This window comes from Copadichromis virginalis, linkage group LG3 (genome assembly GCF_057382275.1).
Source record: "Copadichromis virginalis isolate Kocher_CV1m ecotype Utaka linkage group LG3, C_Virginalis_male_GT1.1, whole genome shotgun sequence".
Taxonomy (NCBI): Eukaryota; Metazoa; Chordata; class Actinopteri; order Cichliformes; family Cichlidae; genus Copadichromis; species Copadichromis virginalis.
The window spans coordinates 6,958,004-6,977,543 of record NC_140620.1 but is presented as its reverse complement, the minus strand read 5'-3'; the positions used below and the strand labels follow the sequence as shown (position 1 = coordinate 6,977,543).

The 19,540-nt window shown below is 40.3% G+C and overlaps 1 long non-coding RNA gene and 1 pseudogene across 1 annotated transcript; both read right to left on the bottom strand.

Annotated features, from left to right (window-relative positions):
- Positions 1–15,469: 15,469 nt before the first annotated feature.
- On the bottom strand, positions 15,470–16,184 carry LOC146712505 (uncharacterized). The gene is made up of 3 exons (XR_014917105.1): positions 16,043–16,184; positions 15,762–15,917; positions 15,470–15,534 (listed from the first exon to the last, which is right to left on the bottom strand). It is a non-coding gene; the product is annotated as an uncharacterized LOC146712505 (long non-coding RNA).
- Positions 16,185–16,481: 297 nt separating this feature from the next.
- LOC146712504 (uncharacterized) lies at positions 16,482–19,304 on the bottom strand (annotated as a pseudogene).
- Positions 19,305–19,540: the final 236 nt, after the last annotated feature.

Sequence of the window (19,540 nt, the reverse complement as noted above, 5' to 3'; positions counted from 1 at the left end):
AATGCCTCCACCCGCATTAATCAAGGACAGAATGAAGAAATTGATGCAATCCGCATCACTGTCATGCAGCACCGAGTGGCTTTAGACATCATTCTCGCAGAGAAAGGAGGTCTCTGCGTGTTGTTTAACACTACAATGTTGTACCTACATACCTGACAACATCCATTCATTAAACATGACAAATGCTTTGAATGTTCTGAAACAATTGAGAGACGCTCAGCAGCAGGACTACATAGCCGATACACAAGGCTGGTGGGACTGGTTACTGAGCGGCTCCTGGAAATCCTTACTGATTAAAGGCCTGTTGGCCCTTTTGAGTGTGATGTTACTATTTTGCCTTTTCATTGCTTGTATTATTCCATGTCTGAGAAGCATAATGACAAACATGTTCACTCGTATGTTAGGAAACTATGTCTTAGTTCAGAGGAACATGGAAGATCCCTTTCGTCAGTATGATGTGCTGAATATGGAGGAAAGAGTGGAAAATCCCTATTATAGTCTTGACAGAGTTGTTGTTTAAATACTTCACTGAATGACATGCAAGTTGAAAATGTGACTAACAAGTGACTATGCATTGATTAAAACCTGTGAAATATATTAACATCAGGAGGGAATGTTAAGAGAATTTTTATTTTAGACAAATCATTAAGTATAATCAAGTAGAAACAAATATGCTTTATATTCAAATGCAATATAACCAAGTATGCCTTGTAACCGAGTGTTCATATATTTTCACATAACCAAGCTTATTGTTAAGGAGAACACAATGCATTCCTTGCTTAAGTGTTTAAGATGTTTTGACAAGACATGATATAATGATGTATTCTTACTTTAGTTTCTGTGATGTCAAGATAAGCATGATATACTTCTGTAATTCTTACCCTAGTGTGTGAAAGATCAGATAAGCTGATCTAATGTCTGAACTCTCCCCTTTTCTGTTAAAAGAGGAAGTACTGTGTTACCCCTTTTTTGCCCTATAAATAAAGCAAGCAGCCTGTACTCGGTGTGTCTGTCTTCTCAGAGGCATTCACCCGTGTACACGTTCTTAAACTCTGAGTCGGTCTGCAGTGTCTTATTTCTCTTACTTGTGTTTGAACAAATGTCTTAACCCCTGACAGTCATTTTATTCTATTTTTCTTGTTTGTTTGCACATCATTATTGTGTGCATATTGCATATGTAACATTATTTTTATTGTTAATATTATTATTAGATACCAAAGATACAATTTGATTAAGGGTTTTCCTGTCAAAATGTCAATAAAAATGCAATTACACGCGTAAACAATAGGATCAAAATACACTTTTAAAAAGTCTGTTGATCAAATACTGATTTTCAAAACATCCTAGAGGAAAATAGAGATAAAATAATCTGAATACTGTTACATCCCCCAGGAGGATGTCTTTTCTCCCTACTAACCCTTTGTTTTGTTCAGGCTCCACCTCCTCTGTCCTGATTGGATGCTGCGCAGAGTCCGGCTAATTGGTAATCAGCAGAGCACTATTTAAGGCCTGTGGAGCTGTGCTTCTGTGCCCTCTGGCCATTTTGGTTGCCATACCTGTGCAGGCTTGCATGCCTTTGCATCTTGTATGAGCATTGTTGTTTTCATGTTCAGACTGCTTGTAGGGGAGAGCTGCCTTTTGTTTTGACACCCTGTTTTCTCCTGTTTATGTGTTGTTAGGTATGTTATGGTATAGGTTAGTGATGGCCAAATGAAGCTTTCCGAAGCACTGAAGCTGGTATTGAAAAATGGTTCATTACTCGAAGCTTTTCAACACAGTCCTCTCCGGTGACATCTGGTGGCGAATATTTTGAAGAGCAGCTTGAATCTGCAAAATAAAACGGACTGCTCAATCATCACTGCTCACTCAGGAGTGGAGTTCTCTCCGATATTGGGCCACCGTTCCGTTGCTTTGAACATGTAATTGGTTTTGTTTTCTCGATTGGGGGGCTGAAAAAATGTAATGCGTATTTGCGTAATACATTTTGATCAATAAACTTTCCCTATTTAAACATGCACTATGGTGTGGCCTTTCTTTGCTCATAACTCCTTGATGTTGGTAAATACAATAAGTGAGCAATATATACATTATACATATGATAACGCACAGCTCATTATGGAGTATGCCCCTGCTGTGGAGTCCTGCCTCCATCTACTTGTCATTTAATCACTGGACAGCTGGATAGGTTCATACAAAATATTAGATGAGGCCAATTGTCCTATACATATTTTTGACCTAGGGGTGGGATTGATTGTGAACTGCAAAGGGAAAATGCTTAGGAAGCTGAGTACCGCTGCATCGTTACCGATTTGTAGAATCATTTTGATTCGATACAGGATCCGATTCAATTTGATTGGAATCTGGAAAGTTTTGCCTCAGTCAGAAATATTACAATTCTTGTCATGTATCAGTATATATCCATAATTTCGTATCTATTAAAAGAAAGCTGACACATGTGAGACTTAATTAGAGATGTAAACAGAGTTATGAAACCTGCAGCTGCAGAAGCCAGCGAAAAAAAAAGAGGCAAACACAGCGCGGACCTGACGACACACCAAAAATCTGACTCTGACGCGTCGGGTCCGCTCTCTGTGTTCACGTTTGTATGCAGAATCCGTAAACCTGCTCCCAGTTACTGTTTTAGCTGCATGGTGTTTGACAACATGTTGTGAGGTTTAACCTGAGATGCTGGCGTTTCAGGCATAATGATCTATGTCAGGTAGCCCTTTTGTTATTTACATTTAAAAAGAGGATTCGTGTTACTGTGCGCTGGCTGAGTCTGTTTCTTTTCTTAGAAATAGTTTCTCCTGCCCTGGAGAAAATCCACTTGCATGGAACAGAAGAGGCTGTGGATTGCAGGAACCACACTGCAAGCTGGTAGATATGCAGGTATTCCTGGGTCCTGCAGACTATCACCTAAAAACAATAAACAAAATGATTTTCTAAACTGTGTAGCAATGTAATGTACGTATAGTGTCAAATACATTGTTGTAGTCTTCATCAGCTTTAATTCACATGGAAGTGTTCCTAAAGTCATATGCTGTAATGGCATTTCCATTATGAAAACATGATTTTGGACATTTCAGGTTTTTCACTTCGGCAGATAAAATGAATTGAGCAAAATCAACTCAAAATCCCGTGGATGATTCACTTCCTTATATCCGTTTGAATCAGGTACCGAAGCAGTTACGTGCGTAATGAAGCTTCGGACGTCACTGGTCACGTGACTTTTGCCAAACGAAGCAAGCCTCGACACAGTGCTTCTGAACCAGTGTGTTGTTTTTTTCGACACACGCTCCGGAGCGCCAGCTTCAAGCGGGCCATCACTAGTATAGGTTGTATATTTTGTTTCTTTGGAGTTAGGTAAGTTTCTTTTATTTCTACATCAGGGATGTTTTGTTTGTTATGTTGGCCTTGGCTCTCCCTGATGTTATACCTCAGTCTGAACCCACATCCCATCACCAGTAGTAAATAAACCTTCTAAAATTACCATCTTGGCTCCTCCTTCTCTATCCACCTTTATGTTCGTCCCTGCAACCCCCTAGACTAGCCAGGGGACGTGACATAAATTGGCGGCTCGTCCGGGATATTATCCTGCTTAATCCATTTTTAGATGGTGAAGGTTTGGAGTTGTTTGTTTCTGCTGGTGTATTTGGCAGAGGTAGTTAATATGGCAACTGGTGTTTTCAATTTGAGTGCATTTTTGAGTAATCCTTCTTGGGAGGAGCTAAATGTGTGTAGAAAACATGATTTGTTTGCTATAGCAGCACACTTTAAGTTAAATGTATCAAGGCAAATGGTGAAAGAGGACTTAAACTGCTGTTTCAAACAAACTTGTGGAAGAAGGCCTGCTTCCTATTTCTCAATCACCTCGTTTACCAGTTCCTCTTGACAGGACCCCCTAATGACGGAGTGAAGCCTGCTGTGTTAAAGGAAGGAGGGCAAAACCCTGCTGCTGTGGAGCAACAAATGGTGGAAAATTTAAGCACTAATGGCTCACCTTCTTTTGCTACTCCATCTTCTCTTCGTTCAAGACAAGAAGTATTACTCAAGGTACGTTTGCCTAAATTACGATTGGAGGCTCAGGATAAAGCCCAAGCTCATCAGGCAGAGTTGGAACTTCGCAGGTTGGAGTTGGAAGCAGAGACAGAAAAGGTGTTAAAGCTGAAAAGGTTGGAGCTGGAGTTGCAGATTGAAAGGGAGGTCAGACTGCGTCAGTTGGAGTTACAGGCACAGACTTCAAGAAGCACTACTACTCGACCTAGTTCTGCAAATTCATCTGTTGGTGAAACAACCTCCTCCCATGTAAACCCAGGTGGTTTTAATGTGAGTAAAAACATTGTGTTTGTACCTCCATTCCGTGAATCAGAAGTTGATACATATTTCAATGTGTTTGAAAGTGTTGCTGCATCATTGCACTGGCCGAGAAGTTTGGCCATTGCTTCTTCAGTGCAAATTGGTAGGCAAAGCACAAGAAGTCTGTTCTGCTTTGTCTTTGGAAGAAAGTTTGAAATATGATGTAGTGAAGTCTGCTATCCTTGCTGCTTATGAACTTGTTCCCGAAGCGTATAGGCAACGCTTTCGCAATCATAAAAGAACAGCAAATCAGACTTTTGTAGAGTTTGCTCGTGAAAAAGCTACTCTTTTGATAGATGGATAATGGCAAGTAAAGTTCCTCACTACAACTCACATCTTGCAAAAGAGGGCACATCCTGTTCTTTATAGGTCAGGGGAAGAAGACGACAAAGTGAGAATACAAATTAGAATGAAGATTCTACTAAATGTCCACTTTAGAATTCCAGTCCTGGTTTATTGGGTGACACCTGAGGTTATTTGTGGTTGCAAGCCACTAGGCCCAGGATCCTCCTGCTCCACCAGGCCCAGGATCCTCCAGCAGCCACCAGGCCCAGGATCCTCCAGCAGCCACCAGGCCCAGGCTCTTCCAGCAGCCACCAGGCCCAGGCTCTTCCAGCAGCCACCAGGCCCAGGCTCTTCCAGCAGCCACCAGGCCCAGGCTCTTCCAGCAGCCACTAGGCCCAGGATCCTCCTGCTCCACCAGGCCCAGGAGCGTTAAGATGCCGCCTAAGAGGAGCAACGTTAATGAGGAGGAACTGGAGGACATAAAGAAATCCCTAAACTTTATGTCTGAAGAAATAACAACAATTTCAAAACAACAAAAACTGATACTCAATTTAATGGATGATATTAAAGAACTAAGAAGGCAGAGCGAGGAAAAGGACAAGAAGATTGCTATGCTGGAAGGACGGGTGTCAGATCTGGAACAATATTCAAGAGTAAATGATGTGATAGTGACAGGACTGGAAACCAAGCATCAGACATACGCACGGGTAGAAGCAGCAGAGAGAGGGGAGCCACCCGAGCAAGAGCTACGCTCTTTGGAAGAGCAGGTAATGGCCTTCTTTAAAAGCAAAGGTATAGAAATGGACAGTAAAAATATTGAGGGATGCCATCCTCTTCCGAGAAAAAATCAAATACCTGCCATTATCATTCGTTTTGTTAATAGAAAACAGAAAAAAGAACTGCTCAAGCAAGGAAGAAAGCTAAAAGGTACAAATGTTTATTTAAATGAACACCTAATCAAGAAAAATGCAGACATTGCAAGACAAGCAAGAATATTAAGAAAACAGAAGAAAATACAGTCAACTTGGACGTCAGACTGTAAAATATTCATTAAGTTAAATGGAACACCAGAGCAGGCTAAGGTTCTAGTCATCAAAGAGATGACGGAACTAGAAAAATATAACCGATAAATGCAAAGCAGTGCTAAATATGATGTGACCGTCCAAGTGCACAACCAACGCAGATGTCTGACAATTTTCAACTAACAACTCATATAGATATTGAAAATAAGACATTGATGTATGACAGCAACATAGATCCTGATTGTAATTTCTTTAACAATAAGACAAATGAATGCAATTATTATACAAATGAGCAACTTAAAAAGGAATTCAAGGTAGAACAGGGTATAACAATGGTTCACTTTAATAGTCGAAGCTTATATGCAAACTTTCAATCCATCAAAGACTACATAACACAGTTTGAACAGCCATTCAATGTGATAGCCATATCGGAGACCTGGATAACTCCTGGAAAAGAAGAAGACTTTAAAATAAATGGATATGAATTCCTTCATGTAGACAGGATCAACAAGAAAGGAGGTGGGGTGGCACTTTACATTGATAAAAACCTAAAGTACAAAAGAATGGGAAGAATGACAACTGTTATTGATGGAGTGATGGAATGTTTATCAGTGGAAATAATTATAGAAAAAAGGAAAAACCTAATTGTCAGTTGTATATATAGAACACCAGGATCTAAGATTGAGATATTTAAGGATAATATGGAGGACTTATTTACAAATATAAATCAGAAAAGAATGTTTATTTGTGGGGACTTTAATATTGACTTATTGAATCCAAATCATAATAAGAGTACAGAAGAATTTATTGATTCCATGTACAGCATAGGTTTATTTCCACTGATAACAAGACCGACCAGAATAACATCTCATTGTGCAACTCTATTAGATAATATATTTACAAATATAATAGAAGGAAAGATAAAAAGTGGGCTGTTAATCAATGATATAAGTGACCATTTACCAGTCTTTGCATCGTATAATTGCCATTATAAAGTGAACAACGATGGACATAAGATTATTTACAAAAGAATAAGAACAGAGAAGACCTTAAATTGTCTTAGAAATGAACTTTTAAAGCAAGATTGGAATATTGTATATGAACAAACAGAAGTTAATAAAGCTTACGAAGGATTTTTAAGAACATTTAACACATTACTTGATAAAAACTGCCCAGTAATTGAAATCAATAGGAAACACAACTATGCAGGAAGACCATGGATGACAAAAGGACTACAAAATGCCAGCAAAAAAAAGAATACCTTATATCGAGAATTCATAAAAAAGAGAACAATAGAAACTGAAATGAAGTATAAAACTTACAAAAATAAATTAACTAATATAATGAGATCCTGTAAAAGAGAGTATTACATTAAAAGGTTAGAACACAATAAAGATAACACAAGAGATATATGGAATGTATTAAACAGAATAATCAAAAATGAATCAAGGAATAATGATTACCCTGGGTACTTTATAGAAGGGACAAGAAGTATTAATAACATGGAGGAGATAGTAAATGGCTTTAATGAATTCTTCGTAAACATAGGGCCAAAACTGGCAGAAGAAATAAAGGTTGATGGAATAGAAAGGGACACTGGTGAAAATATTGAAAGGAATAGTAGCTCAATGTTTTTAAGAGCAGTGGAAGAGAAAGAGATTTATGACATGGTTAGAGGACTTAAGAACAAAACCAGTACAGACTGGAATGATATTGATATGGTAACGGTAAAGACAGTTATTGATGGTATCGTAAAACCATTAAAATATATATTCAACTTGTCGTTTCAAAAAGGAGTTTTTCCACAAAAAATGAAAGTTGCTAAAGTTATTCCCATTTACAAAACCGGTGAAAGACATCATTTTACAAACTATAGACCAGTGTCAATACTCTCCCAGTTCTCTAAGATACTGGAAAAACTCTTCATAAAAAGATTTGACAGTTTTGTGGAAAAATATGAATTAATGACAGATAGTCAGTATGGGTTCAGAAACAACAGATCAACAGCTTTGGCACTGATAGATTTAATGGAAAAGATAACGGAATGTATGGATAATAAGAGGTATGCGCTCGGAGTTTTCTTAGATCTAAAGAAGGCATTTGATACTGTTAATCATGAAATTCTATTAAAAAAACTGGAAAAGTACGGGTTTAGGGGAGTGGTTTTGGAATGGTTAAAAAGCTATGTAGGGAATAGGCAACAATATGTACAAATAAATGAATATAAATCTAATTTGATGGATATAGCTTGTGGAGTACCTCAAGGTTCAGTACTGGGTCCAAAAATGTTTATTATGTACTTAAATGATATCTGCAGAGTATCGGAGATTTTAAAGTTTGTAATATTTGCAGATGACACAAATATACTGTGTGCAGGTGGGGAATTGCCACAGGTTTTGGAAATGATCACACAGGAATTAACGATATTAAAGAAGTGGTTTGATATAAATAAATTATCATTGAATCTCAATAAAACCAAATTTATGTTGTTTGGAAACCAAAAGAAAAACATCGAAGTAGAAATATGTGTTGACAATGTATATTTAGAAAGAGTAAATGAAATAAAATTTCTTGGGGTGATCATTGACCACAAGCTCTGTTGGAAGCCACACATTACTTATGTTCGGGGGAAATTGGCACGGGGCATTGCCGTCCTGGGGAAAGCAAAGCATATGTTGGATCAGAAAGCACTGCACATTTTATACTGTGCTCTACTACTGCCATATATGAGCTACTGTGTAGAGGTCTGGGGAAACACATACAAAAGTAACACACAAACAATAACTATAATACAGAAAAGGGCCATTAGATTAATAAATAATGTAGGGTACAGGGACCATACAAATGCACTCTTTGTCAAAATGCAAGCTATTAAATTCCAAGACTTGGTGAAGCTTAAAACAGCGCAAATAATGTATAAAGTCAGAAATAAATTGCTTCCCAAAGAAATCTGTAAATTGTTCATAGAAAGAGAAGGTGGGTATAACTTAAGAGGGAAATGGAATTTAAAAATACAAAGTGCTAGAACAACTTTAAGAACTATGTCAATCTCAATTGCAGGAGTTAAATTATGGAACAGTCTAACAGAAGAAATAAAAGACAGTCAAAACATAAAACAGTTTAAAGTAAAATATAAAAACCTAATTTTAAATAAGTATAAGAATGAAGAAAACGGGGTTAACCCAGGATGGTAATGTTGCTGGTAATGGTGTTGCGGTTCTTTTTTGGTTGTTTTTTTGTTTTGTTTTGGTTTGTTGTTTTTCCATAACTTGTGTATCTGCAAATATACACATTCTGTATTTTTCATATGAAAGAAACTATACTGTGGTGGGGCTTGCTAATTTCTTGTTTTTGATTTATGTATGTTATGTTTTGTTTTACTTCATATGTTTATATGTTTCATATGTTGTTTGTTTAATTTAAGACAAAAAAAAAATTAAATGAATGAGAGGTAAAACTTGAGGGGGTAGGGACAAATAAGTAAATACTTCAGCCTACTCCTTTTCAAACAAATAATGGAATGATATTTTGTAATGATTGTGAAGGCACATGTTTGAAATGTTTGAAATAAAAATGAACTGAACTGAACTGAACTGAACTCCTTACGTGAACTGATACTGCTGGAAGAGTTCAAAAATGGCCTGCCAGAACGCATTGTTGTACACCTTAATGAACAGAAGGTTTCCACTTTGAAAGAAGCAGCTGTGATAGCTGATGAATTTGTGCTGACTCATAAAACTCTTTTTGTGCAGAAATGTGGAGTTGCCACCAGAGAACCTCCCCCACGAGAGGATCCTTCAAGCCCACGACAGACTTTTGCTTCAAGGACTGAAAGGGAATGTTTCTATTGTCATAAACTTGGTCATGTTGTTGTTGTTGAATGTCCTGCTTTGAAGCGCAAGAACCAGTCACCAAAAGGAGTAGGTTTAATTAAAACCATTCATGCTGAGAGAGGGGACCAAAGTGAAGGAGTTGATCCCTGCTTCAAACCCTTCCTCTTAGATGGCACTGTGTCATTGACTGGGAAGCCTGAGGATGAAAAACCCATTCGAATACTCAGGTCACGATCTGTGATTTTTATCTGATGTATTATTCTTGAGTGACCGTTCCTCTTGTCATGGTAGCATTCTGATTCAAGGAGTTGAAATGGGGTATGTTGAAGCTCCTTTGCATTATGTACACATCAACTCAAAGTTGGTTAATGGCATTTTCTCTGTGGCAGTACGCCCCTCACTTCCCATAAAAGGGGTGCAGTTCATTTTGGGAAATGATATTGCTGGTGGAAAAGTGCAACCTGTTCCTGAAGTAACACATGATCCAGAATCAAACTTGAAGAGCAACAACCTAGCAACATGTTTCCCATCTGTTTTTCCTGCTTGTGTTCTCACCAGGGCTCAAACAAGACGTAAAGCAGCAGAAATTGATTTGTCAGACTCTTCGTTGGCTTAGGCTCTGGCTACAGATGATTTGCAAACCCTGATTGATCTTAAAAGTGGCTCAAAGGATACTACTGAGATTTGGAAGGATCTCCATCTCTCACAGTTAGACTTGCCAGTCACACGTGAAAGCCTTATTGCTGCTCAGAAGTCTGATCCCTCATTGACTAAATGCTTTACGTCTTTCTGAAACAGGAAATAAAAAGGCTTCTTATTTCTTGGAAGATGGGGTCTTGATGCGCAAGTGGACTGTGGTGTGGCAAACTGTAATGTTTATCTTGATGTGGTCATCTATTCTTCCAACTGGTCAGAGCATGTTGACACTTTAACCACTGTGTTCAAGCGTTTAGCTGATGCTTCCTTGACCCTCAACTTGGCTAAATGCAAGTTTGGTAAGGCTACAGTGACCTACCTTGGAAAGGAAGTTGGGCAGGGCAAGGTTCGCCCTATCAGTGCAAAGGTTAATGCCATCAACTTTCCTGTGCCAACAACACGCCGTGAGCTGCGCAGATTTCTGGGGACGGTTGGTTACTACAGGTGTTTCTGTAGGCATTTTTTCTGAAGTCGTAACACCACTGACAAACCTGTGCAGCCCGAAGGTACCATTCATTTGGAGTCCTGAGTGTCAACATGCTTTTGAATGTGCAAAAGGTCTTCTGTCGAGTTCACCTGTTCTTGTTGCTCCAGACTTTTCTAAACCTTTCAAGCTTGAAGTGGATGCCAGTGAGGTGGGGGCTGGAGCTGTGCTTCTGTGCCCTCTGGCCATTTTGGTTGCCATGCTTGTGCAGGCTTGTATGCCTTTATATCTTGTATGAGCATTGTTGTTTCATGTTCGGACTGCTTGTAGGAGAGAGCTCCCTTTTGTTTTGACACCCTGTTTTCTCCTGTTTATATGTTGTTAGGTAGGTTATGGTTATAGGTTGTATATTTTGTTTCTTTGGAGTTAGGTAAGTTTCTTTTTTTTTTTTTTTTTTCTTTTTAAGTGTGCCTATGCCAAAAGGCACACTTATTACTATTGCTCGGATTTATTCTTCTTATTATTATTTTCCTTTTTCAGCCTGAAATTTTCGCGCGTAACTCATCCCACAGTTTTGACACAAGCTTCATATATGTTATATCATTTTGTGCGGCTGGATCAGGAATGGTGTGCTATGACTTTTGGTGTTTATTACTTCTATAGTTTTTTTAAATATGAATATTTTAATGCAAGTTTTTGCCCATTCAAATGAATGGGGAGGAAAGTGGAACTGAAGGGAAACTTGATTTGTGGTGTGCTGGCTCCCTCTAGTGGTATGTCGGGAGTAGTACAGCCTGTCTACCCGTATCAATGGCGGCTGCTACTTCGTTTAATATATTCCTCTTATTCGTGTTTCTAGGTCACAAAGTAAACTTTTAGGATATTTTCAGGCGAGAATGTAGGTGTGTAATCGTCAAATATCTGCTCGTTTTATCAAGAAGTCCCGTATTAGTTCTCTCACGATGTAGCCGGCTAGCGCCGCAGCTAGCCGGCTAGCGCCGCAGCTAGCCGGCTAGCGCCGCAGCTAGCCGGCTAGCGCCGCAGCTAGCCGGCTAGCTGGCTTCCGCCGGTACGAGTGTCCGGTGAACTGAATGTCAGGTAAGACGTTATGTATATTTTCGTTGTGCTGACTTCTCACAATTAGTAAAAACACTGGTCGTGTCCAAATTCATGGGCTGCATCCTCCTGAGGACCCAGCCTTCGCGGTCTACGTGGGCCGGGTCCTCAGAAAGTAAACGGCCGTGAAATTGGATGGTCTAGCCTTCAGATTAGCGTCGCCGCTGTCTCGGTGGAGTTTAATAAACTCAGCCGTCTGCTCCTTGCTACCTAAAATATAACCGGACACTGGCGTAAATTCTCGACTGTCTCATACTTATGTTTAATCAGGTTTCTGTTTGACGTTTAGTCAGCTGTGTAAAAACCAAGGAGGAGGGGGATTAATAAAGTTTTATTTTATCTAATCTAATCTAATAACTTTAATCTCAGCCAAACCGATTTACTCACGAACAAACAAAACACTGAAAAAAGCCAAACAATAACATTTGTAGGTTGTCTAAGTGAATTATATATTACGTTTAACCCGAGTAGCGAAAGTCGGCGATGATCTGAAAATGATGTGCGAGACAGATTTGTCGTGGGTCTGAAAGACAAACGATTGTCAGAACAGCTACAACGGTCCGAGCCACCAATTGAACGCCTGGTTGAATTGAACTACCTGGGGCCAGGTAGGGCATTAACAGGGAGAGGGGGGACACAAAGATATACTTTTTTTTTCTTACTCTCATATAAAATATTTAGCTTTTATTAAATAGTTATCTGAATCTTACAACCAAAGTTTGTAAAATAATACACAAGATTGGCTGTAGACCATTGTTAATCATTCAGAACACTGTGTAAAAATAACAAAAATGAATGCAAAAGTGCATAAATATTTATTTTACGTGTTTGATGTGTGTGGCAGGGCATGGTCTGCATTGCCGCTGCAGGGGAGGTGGACCCACCTCAGCGGCATCTGCAATCACGCCTCTCAGGTGTAAAGTCTGTGCTCTCTCTGCTTTTTGTTTTTTTGTATGTGTCGGGCTGTGAGATGAAAAGCTACAGCCAGCTGTTTGGGTACAGCAACTATGTGTGAAAAGTGGTCCATAACGTAATGCTTCAAAGCGTGTTCATGCAAACATTGTCGGGTCTGCTTATGAACCTCTGCGCACAGCGTCTGCAAATCGGAGCTGTACGAAGTCACCTCATCTTTACACAAAACCGTAAGCTGTCATCTGTGAGGCGCGAGCGGTGTTTGGTTTTATCATAGTTCATGGTGGAGAATGGCTGGTCTGCTGAGTTTTGCTCTCTGTAGCCGTTTGAATGGCAAACTATACTGATTAACATAGGCACACTTAAAATTTCTTCAGAAATTTTCGCTTTCTAGGTTTTTTTTTGTTTTTTTTTTTTTTCTTCTTCTACATCAGGGATGTTTTGTTTGTTATGTTGGCCTTGGCTCTCCCTGACGTTATACCTCAGTCTGAACCCACATCCCATCACCAGTATTAAACCTTCTAAAATTACCATCTTGGCTCCTCCTCTATCCACCTTTATGTTTGTCCCTTCAACCCCCTAGACTAGCCAGGGGACGTGACATAAATTTAACAGTGATCTTGGCTGATGATGGAGGCTTGAATGGATTATTCTGTTTCAGTCAATAGGTTCATATCTATGATAATAATTTGATAAGTTTAACAGGTTGGTTCAGGCCTGGCAATACAGCAAATATTCACAAACCTTTGTTTTTGAAGAATGTTGATCTTTTTGGGATGAAGCTATCTGGCAACATGACACAGCCCTTTACCCTCATCTGGATGTCTATCATGTGGCTGTGGTACTGGGTTTTGGTTTGATGCAGATGCAGGTTACAGCTGGGGAATGGCAGTATGCTGTGGATTGATTTGGCATGTTCAACCACTGTTACACCAAACTCTCTCACTTATAACATGATCAAGGCCTCTTACCCAGTGTCATGGATTTTCTGTAGTTTTGGGGACACAGGGCCAAATTCTGAGGCAGCAAGTCAGATCAAAGAAGGCAATGATTCTAAAATGGGAGTTTACTCGTGTCATTGTATATATCCAGGAATATGTGCCTGAGGATAGTTGTCATGAAATCAATATTAAATCAAAGTATTCCTTAATTACCACAGCTGGCATGAGTTCTCCAAAGCTGCCTGCTGTCTCAGGATCTGTCTCCAAAAAGAACCAGGGAGCGCTAACATGTTATGTTCTAAACTGATGAAGAAAATGCACATTAAACATAGTATAAACTTACTGAGTGAAGTAATGTGAAGAGGATGCCTTTAGCTGCTATTGGGTTGGTTCCTTGATCAGTGCAATACAGAATCATTAATCGGGTTTCATGTGATGTCCTTAAAACACTTCAAAATGAGGCTCTGTAGTCTGTGTGGCCTCCACATGCCTGTATGACCTCACTACAACACCTGGGCATGCTCCTGATGAAGTGGCAGATGGTCTCCTGATGGATCTCCTCCCAGACTCCAGGACTAAAGCATCTGCCAACTCCTGGACAGTCTGTGGTGCAGTTGGTGGATGGAGTGAGACATGATGTCCCAGATGTCCTCAAATGGATTCAGGTCTGGGGAATGGGCGGGCCAGTCCACAGCATCAATGCCTTCATCTTGCAGGAACTGCTGAGACACCCCAGCCACATGAGGTCTAGCGTTGTCTTGCATTAGGAGGAACCTGGGGCCACCTGCACCAGCATATAGTCTCACAAGGGGTCTGAGGATCTAATTTCAGCAGCTAATGGCAGTCAGGCTACCTCTGCCGAGCACATGGAGGGCTGTGCGGTCCCCCAAAGAAATGCCACCCCACACCATTAGGGACCCACTGCCCAACCATTATGCTGGAGGATGTTTCAGGCAGCAGAAGGTTCTCCAATATGTCTCCAGACTCTGTCACAAGTACTTAGTGTGAACTTGCTTTCATCTGTGAAGAGCACAGGGCGCCAGTGGCAAAGTTGCCAGTCTTGGTGTTCTCTGGCAAATGCCAAACATCCTGCACGATGTTGGGCTGTAAGCACAACCCCCACCCTCATACCACTCTCATGGAGTCAGTATCTGACTGTTTGAACAGACGTGCATATTTGTGGCCTGCTGGAGGTCATTTTGCACGGCTCTGGTCTTTCTTTCCTACCCCACAGTACCTTTCCTTATCTTTTGTTTCCTACTCTTTTACTTGTCTTTGATCACGGTTGTCTTTCTAGATAATTAATGTCATTTGTTCTGGGGCGAGTCACTGGCTCGGGTGCATTCTGGGACTGTCAGTTCACCAGTGTGCTGGCATGCTTCTTAACAAACACACCACTACAGCAAACATCTGAGTTGTACTTGTTGATTTCTTCAACAAAACACTGAACAAAACATTTCCTTGTGTTTCCTTGTGAATTTTGTGGTAATTTGAGCAGCCCAGAAAGCATCCCATGAATTAAATTATGTTAGTGTATCTGAACATGTGCACTAGTCATTAAATTAGATGGGAAAGAATGATTCAGGGTAAACAACTGCACCAAGGGAATTACATTTTTCTTCTCAACATGTAAAATGTCTGTTGATAAGCAATTTCTGAAACAGACATAAAAATCACATTAAACAGATGTGATTAACTTTTTATTCTAGCAAACATAACATCAATGATGACACAATCAGTCTTCATCAGAAGTGCTCAAATCACTCTTGGCGGCATCTTCTGGAACGTCCTCCTCCTCCTCCGAGTCCATTTCCAGGAGTGGTTGGTGGCTGAGGATTCTCTTGTACACGTCCTTTACTTTGAGCATTTCAGGTTTCAGTTCACTTTGTTGTTTTAAACCAGGCTATGGAGTCCTTTCTGTGCATCCTCCGACATGCCAACAAGGGAGGCTGTAAAAACAACAAAACTATTAAATATAAGTAAAACAAACAAACAAAAAAACCTCACCTCATAAACACAAGGAATTAGGATCATGTAATTAAACTTTTTTTAAGGGAGAAGGCAGTGTTAGCTAGCAACCCAAATATAGGTAAAAGATCCAGTAAGACTTTAGCATCTGCTGCTATTTTCAATCAATTCATCACCAAATGTATAAATAAATAAAAGATGTGCTTACAGTCTGAGGAGATTGTCCCCAACACCACAGATCGCATTCGCAACACTGTCCAGTGATGCTGCATCTCCCTGCAAATGATCATCTCCTCCTCTCTCAGGCGACTCACAGCCATCACCTTCTCAAAGACCTTTCTCTTTGTCCGGAGGTCAGCAGCAGCTACAGTTTAACAACATCAGATGGGAAAACATAGCAGCATATTATGGTTCAAGAACAACACATTCAACTACTGCTCAGATACTGGGAGTTTGTTTAAAAAGGATATTTAGAAATCAAGAGCTTACGTTCACTTGTGCTCTGCCAGGGCCAAACGTCGGTCTGCATGAGGGCATCACTGGATACGATTTGCTTTGTTGGTTCAGCGAGCTTGTTGTAGTCGTCAACAGCAGCCGCCAAGCGTTTCTTCTCATCTAAGATGACCTTGCGAATTCTGTGTCGCCTTTTGTTGCCATCTGTAAATAATCATAAAAAAGGAACACCTTCACATAATGCATATATTTACATTTTAATCTACACTCATCAATTTGTTTGCTAGAACAAATCACATCCAGCTCAAACAAACCTGGATCTGATTTTATTCTGTTTACAAAGTAGCTGCACAAGCTGTACAAACTAAGTATCAAACGGTCCGTTTCAAAGAAACTGTGACACCATTTTGTCTGTAAAGACTTTGTGTTCGCACTCTGATGATGACGACAAGCTCCTCTACTCGTGCCTGCAATGCTCCAAGGCTGCCATCAGTTTGATCCGTTTCTAAGTGAGAGGAATATTAATCAGAACACAGGATGAGTAACAGTCACCAAACTACAGTGGACTCTGTAATCACTGACTTGATGATATTCATTATAAGACATCTGGAGCCTTCATGTGCTGCATTATCATGAGATAACAAGTATGTTGGTGTTCAGCTTTATAAAACCAACTAGTACGACATCACTTCAACCCAGGTCCAATCCAATTTGATCAAACGCAACAACTCTGCCATCAATTCTGCTTTTACAAGGCTTATTTTTCATTGTTTGTTGACACTGTCAGAAAGATCTTAACTCTAAGTTCTTTAATGAGGCCATGGTGGGTCCTGTTGTTATACACGAGTGCATTATATTGAGACTCACCTTCAGCCCATTGCTGCACATCAGCCACCCATTGCTGCAGTGTGTCGTCATCCACACCCAGCTCATTTCTGCTCGCATTCAGGCTCTCCACTTGTTCTCTAAGGATCCTTATGATCTAAGAATACATTAATAAATGTCATTCATATGGACATTTTTAGAGTACTGGTGTTTTCCCCCATTACCACACACATTAAAATGGGTGTTGAAAAAATGACCTTTAGATATCTCTGGCTCAAAGTGCGGCCCAGTTGTTCCACTTTCCTTTTGTTCCAGCCCAAAGCCAGGAGGCTCAACATGTCTGTTCACCCTGCATTTCAGTTAGTATACAAATAAGAATGAATGAGCAGGAGACTGAGTGGAATCTCACACACAGACACACACCTGCTTTAGACATGTACTTCGTTGTGATGGCCGCCCTAGACAGGAATCTGTTTACTTGTTCCACCTCTTCTCCAACTGTAGAACCGGCCCCATCCTGAAACGCACCTCCCCATTTGATCTATAGAAAGGAGGTCACAATACATGACTGCTGAATTCATTCAACCTTATAACAAAATGTCTTAAACGTATCCAAGACTAGAAGCTGCAGTATACCTCGCATATCCAAGTGTGAGCTTTTGCATGCATGACGGAGAGAAAAGGACGCATTGACAAGAGGTTCCTCAGCTCAGGCCACTGCTGAGCCACGTTGGTTAAATATGGGAAATATTTACAGGCCACATCGGAGCAAAGGAACATATGTCCTGGGACGCTAGCTGCCAACTTCCCTTGGAGAAAAAAGGGGTAAGCAAAGATCTCCCCTCGAAACATGTCCAATGCAGCTAGGAGGACTAACAGCAAACAAACAGCTATTTCCATGCCCTCTTCATCCAAATTCCCAGTGGACTTTTTGCTCGACTCCTTTGCTGCAGTCCAAGATGAAGATCCACACAACCCTTTCCCTGGGACCTACACAGTCAAAGACACGACGTGATTATGCCCTATCAGGGACAAACTTTTTAACACTAATGCAAAAGAATTAGCTGAATTAGCCTTAAGTCACGTTCACACAACACCTCATAAAAACCATGTTTTTATTTTTTTAAATACACACGGTGACAAAATGAAGTATGCATTAAGATAAAGTCAAGTAAATAGTATTACGACAACACCAAGAGAAAAACAAAATAAATATCCATCCATCCAAATATGTATCCACACACACACACACGTATGAGTATATGGTTATGGCTTTAACGTCATTTTAACAAGATTAACGCTGACAGCACTGATATATATGTGTATCTTACATCATTTGTGTGTCTCTGGATGTATTTCACAAACTCAGCAACTTCCTCATCTTTCTCAATGAAGACACCTTCAAAGTTCCCCTGCTCTGAAGTGCTGAACGAACACAGTGACAGTTGTTTGAAAAGAAACATTAAAATACATTTTTCTACAAATCCATATTTGATTTATGTCCACAATGCATAACGTACCTTGCATTTGATTGAAAGCGATAAAGCTTGCAGTTTCCATCAACTGACACGGCGAGCATGTCTGGAGTGCAGGCAGGGCAGCTAAAGCATGGCTCTTTGCACATCCTGTCCACCTCACACTTTACAGCACTCCACTCCAAGAAGCTTTTACTGAAGGCATCAGCTGATATTCGGCCAGTCTTTTAAGTAGAGGACAAACAACAGAATATTCAAGGACAGTCATCATAAACATTGATTTGCACAATTTCCTTAAACTTGACAAATTTAGAAACTCACCCTTCCAAAACGGGCTGTTCTTTCATCCAGCACTTTGACAAAGGCCTTAAGTGACATCCCTGGTGCAGCTTCTTAATGTCATAGAAAGACTGAAAGACATCCATTGAAAACAGGGTGCAGAAATTTGAGGTGCCAGGCCAATATCCACCACCCTGGAAGTCCTTAACTGAGGGGGACCACATTAGGTCACAGCTGGTGCAGCTCACCACTGGCAGTGCAAGGTTATAACGGCCTTTAGGAAGGGAGGTCTGGGCCTCTTTGCTTAGGCTGCTGCCCCCGCGACCCGGCCTCGGATAAAGCGGATGAAGATGGATGGCTGGAAGAATTGGAAATTAAATAGCAATAAATGCATAGGACTTAAAAATCGTACCTATTGGCTTGTGAAACTCTGATGAAGGCTGCAAAAACCCTCCTGTTACTGCCTCTCTGCTGTGCAGGACAAAGCGTGTGTGAACTGCAATATCACAGTCAGCACAAAGGAATGGAAGAGACAGGCAGTCCAGACACCTCACAACTACTTGTTTGCCACACTGACACACACGGTGTGACTGTGGATCCAGAGTAGCTAACATATTGTCTATAAGACAAGGCCTGGCCTCTTTCTACTTTTGCGAGGACACCATGTTTCTGATCGCCCAGTGAGTAGCAGCTGCCTCAGACGACGTCTCACTAGTCATGGCTGCGTCCTCTTCTCCTTCCTCCAACCACTGAAGGAGCTCCTGACGAAGCACCTCAGTTCCACACACTAACAGAAAATAATAAAGAAACTCTTCCACAAAGTGAAAAACACTCTGGGCAGTATGTTTCTTAGGACTGCACAAAAGCCCTGCCTAACTCAACTATAACAACAAATATAAAAGCAAACTTTAAAAAAGGAATCACAACATATAAAAGAAGGTAAAGTACCTTTTGT